This window comes from Dromiciops gliroides, chromosome 3 (assembly GCF_019393635.1).
Source record: "Dromiciops gliroides isolate mDroGli1 chromosome 3, mDroGli1.pri, whole genome shotgun sequence".
Taxonomy (NCBI): domain Eukaryota; kingdom Metazoa; phylum Chordata; class Mammalia; order Microbiotheria; family Microbiotheriidae; genus Dromiciops; species Dromiciops gliroides.
Genome location: NC_057863.1, coordinates 460,411,720 through 460,420,190, shown reverse-complemented (window position 1 = coordinate 460,420,190; position 8,471 = coordinate 460,411,720). Strand labels below are relative to the sequence as shown.

At 35.8% G+C, this 8,471-nt stretch overlaps 1 pseudogene; it reads left to right on the top strand.

Moving 5' to 3' along the window:
• Positions 1-892: 892 nt before the first annotated feature.
• On the top strand, positions 893-5,178 carry LOC122747783 (annotated as a pseudogene).
• The last annotated feature ends 3,293 nt before the right edge of the window (positions 5,179-8,471 follow it).

The following is an 8,471-nucleotide window of genomic DNA, read 5'->3' as shown; positions in this document are numbered from 1 at the left end:
GTATTTTTTTTCCAATCCAAGTTCATGTACCCCTTAGAGGTGTGTGGAAAGGGAAACTCTAAAGAAGTTGCAGCTAAAAGGAAGAATTGTTCACAGATTCTCCTTAGAGAAGCATGTAAAAGAATTGGCAGAATTGGTTTTGTAATCGCATATTTCATGGGATAATTGTTCATTAATTATAATAACTAGCATTTATATAATGCTTTAAACTCATAAACTGCTAATTACAAATTTGATCTTCATTTTATCCTCACAACATCCCTGGAAGATAGCTGCTATTATTTCTGTAGTTGAGGAAACTTAGGCAAACTGAGGTTAACTGACTTGCACAGGGTCACACAGCTAGTAAACATTTGATATTGGATTTGAACTTGTCTTCCTGACTCCAGATCAGGAAGTCACTGAACTCTAGGCACCCAGCTGCCTCAATGTCATTTCACCTTGCAGGGCTTACAGAAAGCACGATGGGAATAAAATCTTACATACCAACATCTGCTACAGAGGATGAGAAAGCAGAAAAGTTAGCTGTACAAAGAAATAAATTTCATCATCAGTATTAAATTACCATCAATCAATTAATCAATAAGCATTTATTCGGCACTTTATGTTCACATTAATTATGTTAAGTAATAAGTATGCTAATATTAAGTATACTATGTAAGGTGCACTATGTTTAGGGTATAAAAACTATACATATATACATATATGTGTGTGTATATATATGTATATATGTATATATATATATATATACATATACTTACACACACATATATAGTCCCAGAACTCAAGGAATTTAAATTTAATCGGGAAGAATAACATGTAAAAATTTATGTATATGCAGAATATACACAAGGCAAATATGGAAGATGGAGGGGCACTATAGGCTGGAGAAATGGGGAGAGGTAAACAGGTGAGGGGGAGGAGGTGGTGGTGTATTCACAGGGTTTAAATCTGGAAGAGACCTTAGAGATCATCTTGTCTAACCTCCTCGTTTACTGAGGCCTAAGAGAAGTGGTTTGCCTATTAATTTATAATGACATTAAGTCTGATAGAGACATAGAAGAAGAACTTGTGGAAGTTTTAATGTATGTATCAAAACTATCATGAATCCATACATATAAGCTAAAGGCACAACAAATAAATACTGGTGAACTCCTCTCCCTGCTGTATTACTTGGCTCTGGGTGTGTTATATGACACAGCAACTGTCTTTAAAGAGAACCTCAATTCTGACTGGGGTCCTATGCTTGAAAACACCTTAGTGGATTATTATCTAGAAACCAATTCTTTTTTTCCACTTAATAATATTTTTCCCATTGCATGTAAAGATAGTTTTCAATATTCTTTTTTGTACGATTTTGAATAGAAATGAATTCTTTTTTTGGGGGGGGGTCAATGGGGGTTAAGTGACTTGCCCAGGATCACACAGCTAGTAAGTGTCAAGTGTCTGAGGCCGGATTTGAACTCAGGTACTCCTGAATCTAGGGCCAGTGTTTTATCCACTGCACCACCTAGCTGCCCTGTAGAAATGAATTCTTAACAGATATTTTGTATCTTGACTACATTGAAAGAGCTTCATGAAGGGGGCAGCTAGGTGTCACTGGAGCATCTGAGTTCAAATTTGGCCTCAGACATTTGACACTTACTAGTTGTGTGACCTTGGGCAAGTCACGTAACCCTCATTCCCTGCCCTCCCCCCCCATAAAAAGAGCCTCATGAAAAGGACCTCATGGATAAAATATGTGAACAAAGGTGTTATTCATTTACCATCTTCTTAGGTGGCAGCAAAGTGCATCAGTGGATAGTGTACTGAGCCTGGAGTCAAAAGACCTGAGAGACATTTACTAACTGGGTGATTCTGGACAAGTCACTTAATCCTGTTTTCCTTAATCCTCTGGAGAAAGACATGTCAAACCACTCCAATATATTTCCAAGAAAACCCCACAGACAGTATTGGAATACTATGTTCTTTAGGGTGACAAAGAGTCAGATATGACTGAATAATAATAACAACCACCATGGAGGCATAACTTTTTTCAAGCGCTTCTCTTGCCTTCTTTGTTAAAGTGTCTTATGACATATACCCATGTAGTAATATTCTCAATAGGAGTTTTAGTCTTAATAATCATGCTGCCAATGATTCCATAATCAAACAAACAATACCTTAAAGACTTCTTTGATATTTTTGGCCATCTTTCATCATGGTGCTTGAAGAATCTAGGTCATGTGACAGAAATTTATCTCATCCATCTTCATGCCAGTGTTTATTTTTTCTTTCATCACCTTCATGGAATGTGCCCTTTGCAACTTTGTCTCCTTTCTATACTCACTATATTATGAAGGAAAATTTGGAGACCTCTCAAGAGTAGTAAAAGCCAATGGTGGAACATGTTTGAATTTATCCAGAATTAGTGATTGGATACAAGGTCCATGAACTGGATACACAGAATGGAAGAGATTAGAAACTCATGATTCTGAGATGGAATGTGCATAAATTTCTCTGGACCCTACTAAAGCCTCATACAAAGGTGAATATTCTTGTCTCAGTAGATCTCAACATGTTTTCATCATTGTCCAACTTTTGCCACCATCAACTCTAATGCTGACCCACAGAATAGCTATGAGAGTACTACTTCCACCCCTTATTCCATTCCACAGTTGGCATTTAAACATGGCAGAGCAGCTACCTCAGGTACTCAGGTACCTCATCAACAAGGCTAGCAACTAAGCTGCTATGTGGAGCCCCTCTGCAGTCCACAGCATGACCGCTTCTCCAACTTCACCTGGAAATGTTCCACCAGAGTTCTCATACCCTTATAGAAGACTCTTTGGTCTATCTGATGGAAAGGAACTCCTTTGGGAACACTAGCAACTTCCCCACTCCCTTACACTATCATCATGGTCCCCAAGAAGGACAGATTGGATTCTATGAGACCATGTCTACATAGGTAACAACAACTTTCTAATAAGAGGATTAGAAGAAAAATCTGACAATAAATCTTCTGTCATTTTAAGAGATCTTCCAGTTGATCTAGTTGATCTAGACTCTGAAGAGTTAAGAAGGAGCTAGAATAAGGAAGGAACTAGAATCTCAAAGAAGCTTTCTGAGATCACTATGGCAGAAACTGAGCCTGTGGTACCTCAAGAATGATTTAATTCCCATTTCCATCTAGACAGACTCCCCTGCTCTAAAGAGGAAGTCCCATTCAACATCTTCTAAGACTGAAGGTACCAATATGAACACTGAACCTCTAACTTCCTCACTGGACAAGCTTGAACCTGGCACACCAAAGTAAGTCTTTACTTCTATAGAAAGGCACTGTGGTATGCCAATGAAAACCCTGCTGGTAACAGGGAAAATTAGATTTCATTGGAATTGAATAGCCTCATACTTGGCCCTTGTAAAATTCCAGGTCAGAGAAAGTAGGGTTTGGAAGCAGACAGCCTCCCCCATATAATCATCTTTATGAGAAGGCACTGCCAAAGACTGCTTAACATTTTGTCAGCAATAAGACTGAAGAGCTATTAAGAAAATAAGAAGGAAACACAGGGAGAGATTATAAGCCTTCTACTTCCCCAGTGGAAGTACTGGATAAACTGATACCACAGGGAGCAGATGTATGTACCAAGTAGTTGAACAAATAGACTTTGTCCAGTAAGTCTGTCAACTGGACCCACTTTGGAGGCTCTCCACCTTCAGATGAGATTCATATCCTGCCCTTTGGAACCGATTGCTGTTGCAAATTACCAGTGATTCTCTGAACATGTCAAAAGGCAGAGATATGTTCTCCAGACTAGATGTCTGCTATGAAAGATGATCAAAGCAACATGACTGGAGAGTCACAACGTTGCTATGAAAGATCAGATGAAGTTATAAGAATAGGACTATCTAGATATGAAAAGTAAGCCTGCAGAAAGAACAGACCAGATAGAATCAGTTTCAAGAGAGCCATGACACTGTGGAGACCTAGCTCCACAGCCAGATAAGACAGCTGCAACATGATCAGGAGGAATTCCACAACCAGAGCCAGGAATTACAGACAAATCTGGAAGACTGCTGGAATATGATTGCAGATCTGAGGTCAGAAATAAAAAAGGCCAATAATGAGGTGTATAACTCTGTGTCCCTCCCAGAGAGTTACTACCCAGCCAAGTTTCTCAAAAGCTTTCAAACATTGAATTGGTCCAGCAGCAGATGGAGTTCTTGAATAGCCAGCTGTTGGTCCTTGGAGAGGTCAATGAACTATACTTGGAGCCATTGCAGAACAAGCATCCAGACACTATACAGGAAGTGAAAACAATGAAGACATCTTACAGGGAAGAATAAGAGAAAAATGGAAGCCATCTCCTCCAGCAGAACCACTGACTTAATACCTCCCAAAATCGGATTATGGAGCTACAATCTCATCTGGCAAAATATCATCTTCTATATGAACAGGAGAAAAACCTGGAAGATGTCAAAATTCAGTCTATAGGACAGATGGAAGCAATAGAGAGAAGGTATGAAGCTCAGAAAGGGATTACTTCGGCATTTGAATTAGAAATCTTAGATTTATATGGCAGACTAAGGAAGAGTGGACTCCTGAAAACAACAACAATAACAACAACAAAAACCTTGAAGAAAAGACTGAAGCATGTAAGTCAACTGAGAAAAGGATTGACTGTTGTAATGAAGGTGGCCTTGATTCACTGATAGGACAGAGTAAAGTGGGCCACTGGCTGCAATAGTGAAACCAAGACCCCTAAATCTAGTAGCAACTGAGGCAAAAGGAGAGGAGGTAAAAGAAGTAATAGCAGTAGTAGTGAGCTTCCTGCCACCAAGAAACCCCCAAACCAGAGGGTGGAGCCATTCAGCAATTGATGGAAAACAACAATGTTAGAACCTTCAACCAGTATTCCTGTGATTATTGGCTCACTTTCCAGTTCAAAGACCTTTATAGCTTGAGAGTGGTTTCTTAACAAGAGTGAGAGCCAATGTGATGAGGAGAGCTTGATCAACAACAATAGCCTTTCTGAAACAATAAAGACTGAATTAGACAAAAATCCAAGCAGGACAGTGAAGGGACCACTACCCCTTTCCCAGGACCTAGACAACCCTCACCCATCTCTCAAAAACCAGGAAAGTGTTGGACAGCTTCATATTACAAATTATGATGAGAATCAACATGAATCTAGTTAAAGGATGGTGGTCAATCATGATAAGTTTCATATCCTTGATAAAGAATGGGAGGCATGAATGTAAATATTAAAGATTATATATTTCCAGGTGTGAGCAGTTAGCTCCTGCTATGGAAATAAGACTGACTTCCTTTGGACAAAAGACTGAATGCAGAATAGTATTTGGATCTAGAAGTAAAATGTCTCTGACTTTTCTCTTGTCCTCTTTTTAAAATGTTCTTTTCTTTTTATTTTATGGAATTAAACAAGTATTTCCATAATATAGTACAATAAAAAGATGATTACACATGAAACTGATATCTACTATGTACAACTTACTATTCCTTTCAAATATACAACAAAATTAACATGTTATTTTTTCCCTTTTTTTCCCTTCTTGCCGCTGCCATAGAGATGGCTACCATTAGACACAAATAGGTGTGAGTGTGTCTGTGTATGTATACACACATACATATGATTATGTGTATGTGTAGATATAGATGTACATGATGTAGATATAATGTAAATGATGTAGATGTATATGATGTATATGATGTATAGGTACATGTACATGTGTACATATATATAAATTATTCAATACATCTGTTTATTAGTTCTTTCTCATTTCTTTTTTCTTCTTTTTTTTCTTTCTTTTTTCTTTAGCTAGAAATGCATACTAAATTAAGGTCCAAGTATCTTTGTTTTCTTCTTCCTTTCCCCAAATGGTTGCATCCTATAAACCTGTGCAACATGAAGCAACCCTCTAAAAAGCAAATGATAAGGTTGTTTGGGGAGACAGAGACAGATATACAGAGAAAACATCAGTACCAGAACAAGATCAAGAAATCAATCACATAAAAATGTCTTTTGAACTCTATCTCAAAAGAAAGGATGAAGCAAATTAGGAGAGAAAGGAATATTTTGCCTGTCAGATATATGGAGAAGGGAATTTATGACCAAACAAAAGATAGAGAGCATTACAAAATATAAAATGGATAATTTTGATTATATCAAATTAAAAATGTTTTGCACAAACTAAGCCAATGCAACCGAGCTTATAAGGAAAGCAGATAGATGAGAAACCATCTTTACAGCCAGTGTCTCTGATAAAGGTCTCATGTCTCAAATATGTAGAGAAATTAATCAAATTTGTAACAATCCAAGCCATTCCCTAATTGATAAATGGTCAAAAGTTGAAAACAGGCAATTGTCAGGTTAAGGAAACAAATCTATCTATAGTCATATAAAGAAATGTTCTAAATCAGTTTTGATTAGAGAAATGCCCATTAAAATGACTCAGATATTCTACTTCACACCTATCAGGCAACAGTACTTTAGAATAAACACTTATTTTAAAAACCTTTTGCAGGAGCATTGTGAAATGCCGTAAGCAGGCTAACCTCATAAATTAGCAAGAAGTAGTGAGGGCTAGGGGCAGCTGGATGGTACAGTGGATAAAGCACTGGCCCTGGATTTAGGAGGACCTGAGTTCAAATCCAGCCTCAGGTACTTGACACTTACTAGCTCTGTGACCCTGGGCAAGTCACTTAACCCCAATTGCCTCACCAAAAAAAAAAAAAAAGAAAAAAAAAGAAAAAGAAAAGAAAAGAAAAGAAAAGTAGTGAGGGGGAATCTGTTTATGGAAAGCTTGGATTCAGACAGAATTAAGATGCTATGTCCCAAGATCATTTAAGGATGAAACGGGAACAAGAATAAGAAGCTTAAAAGATGGAAAAGATTTGTCAAGATTTCTTCAGCAAATCGCTTTCTCTGTTAATAAAGATGGAACCAAATGTGCTATATAATTTGGAAGTTGGAATGGCACTAAAGAAAATAAGTAAAAGGGCAGTTGTATCACAGTTTTGAAGCCATAAAGAGATTAAGTCTATCTGAATGAGGGGAATGTAATCAGATCATGGACTTTATTATTATTGAAAAAAGTAATGGTAATTATAATCAATAATACCAACAAGTACACTTACCTATTTTATTATAAGTAAAACATTTTAAATGAAAATAACTTTTGCATGTTGAGGACACCTTTGACAAAATTATGAGAAGGAAATGTGGCTTTTGAAAACATAACCTACTATATGCTACATTAAGCTATAAATTAAGCATTTGAACAGAAATGGTAGAAAGATGTCTAAGCTAGAGATAGCCAAGGATGTAACCCAACCTTGCTATCACAAATAAGCAAGCATGCAAAATGCAGCTAGTGGTCTGAGAAAACAGAGACTAGGAAACCATGATTAGGGGCCAGCATAGCAATACTAAGCCTTCAAAAGGGAGAAGATTTGTGGTAAGAAACATTTGGACAATAAAAATATCACAGATAAATAAACAGTATGTGATGAAAATAGATAAGAAGTGACAGGAGGAGAAATGACCAACTGAAGAAAAGAGCCATCTCAATTAACAACTACTTCAGAAGAAAAATTAGTAAAACTCTGCTGTTTATTCTCTCATCGATTCTCCAGTTAGACTTGCTGAATGCATCTTTAAGAACTATAATTTATGAAATTAATGCTTTGATATTTTCACTTAATTCTTTGATTGCTTTTCTAAAACAATCATTCAATAGGTTGCTCTATTTATATTTCAAAAGGTTTTAATATTTTCCTTTCAGGGCTGAATAAATACAACAGAATGTAAATGAACAGGTATAGCACTAAACAGATTGTAGCAAAAGTTAGATTTTATAAATCTATTGAGATTTATAAATAGAAATATTAAAGAACACATATTCTTATCATCAATAGTATTTTTACAAAAAATCATTTGCTATTGCATAAGAATTAAATAAATGTAAAAAGATAAATAATTCAATATCAAAGAAATATTCAGTGTCAATATTATGAAATTTATAGACAGACCACAATGAAAAAAATAACAAAATTAATATAGACAAAAGATACTGAAGTAAATGTAACTGGCATCCTGAATAAATCAAAAGGTCAAGAAAACAATCAGAAATAAATAATTATGTTAAAGAGATTTGTAATAATGAAACAACCTATCAAAACTGTCCTGCAGCCAAAGCTTTTTCACAAGGTGAAACTTATATCTGTGAATATTTACATTAACAAAATTTTAAAAGAGAATCAATGAATCAAATATGCATTTTTAAAACCTAGAAAAACATAAATAAAAACCAGTTTAAAAGAAGATTTTATTAAATTATGGGAAGAAGAGAAAATTTCAAATAAAAGGTCCATATAATTGATAAAATTAAGAGCTGATTTTCAGTAACTAAGAATTATTAAACATTTAACTAGCCTGATTAATTAAAATAAATCAAATTTCCAAAATAAA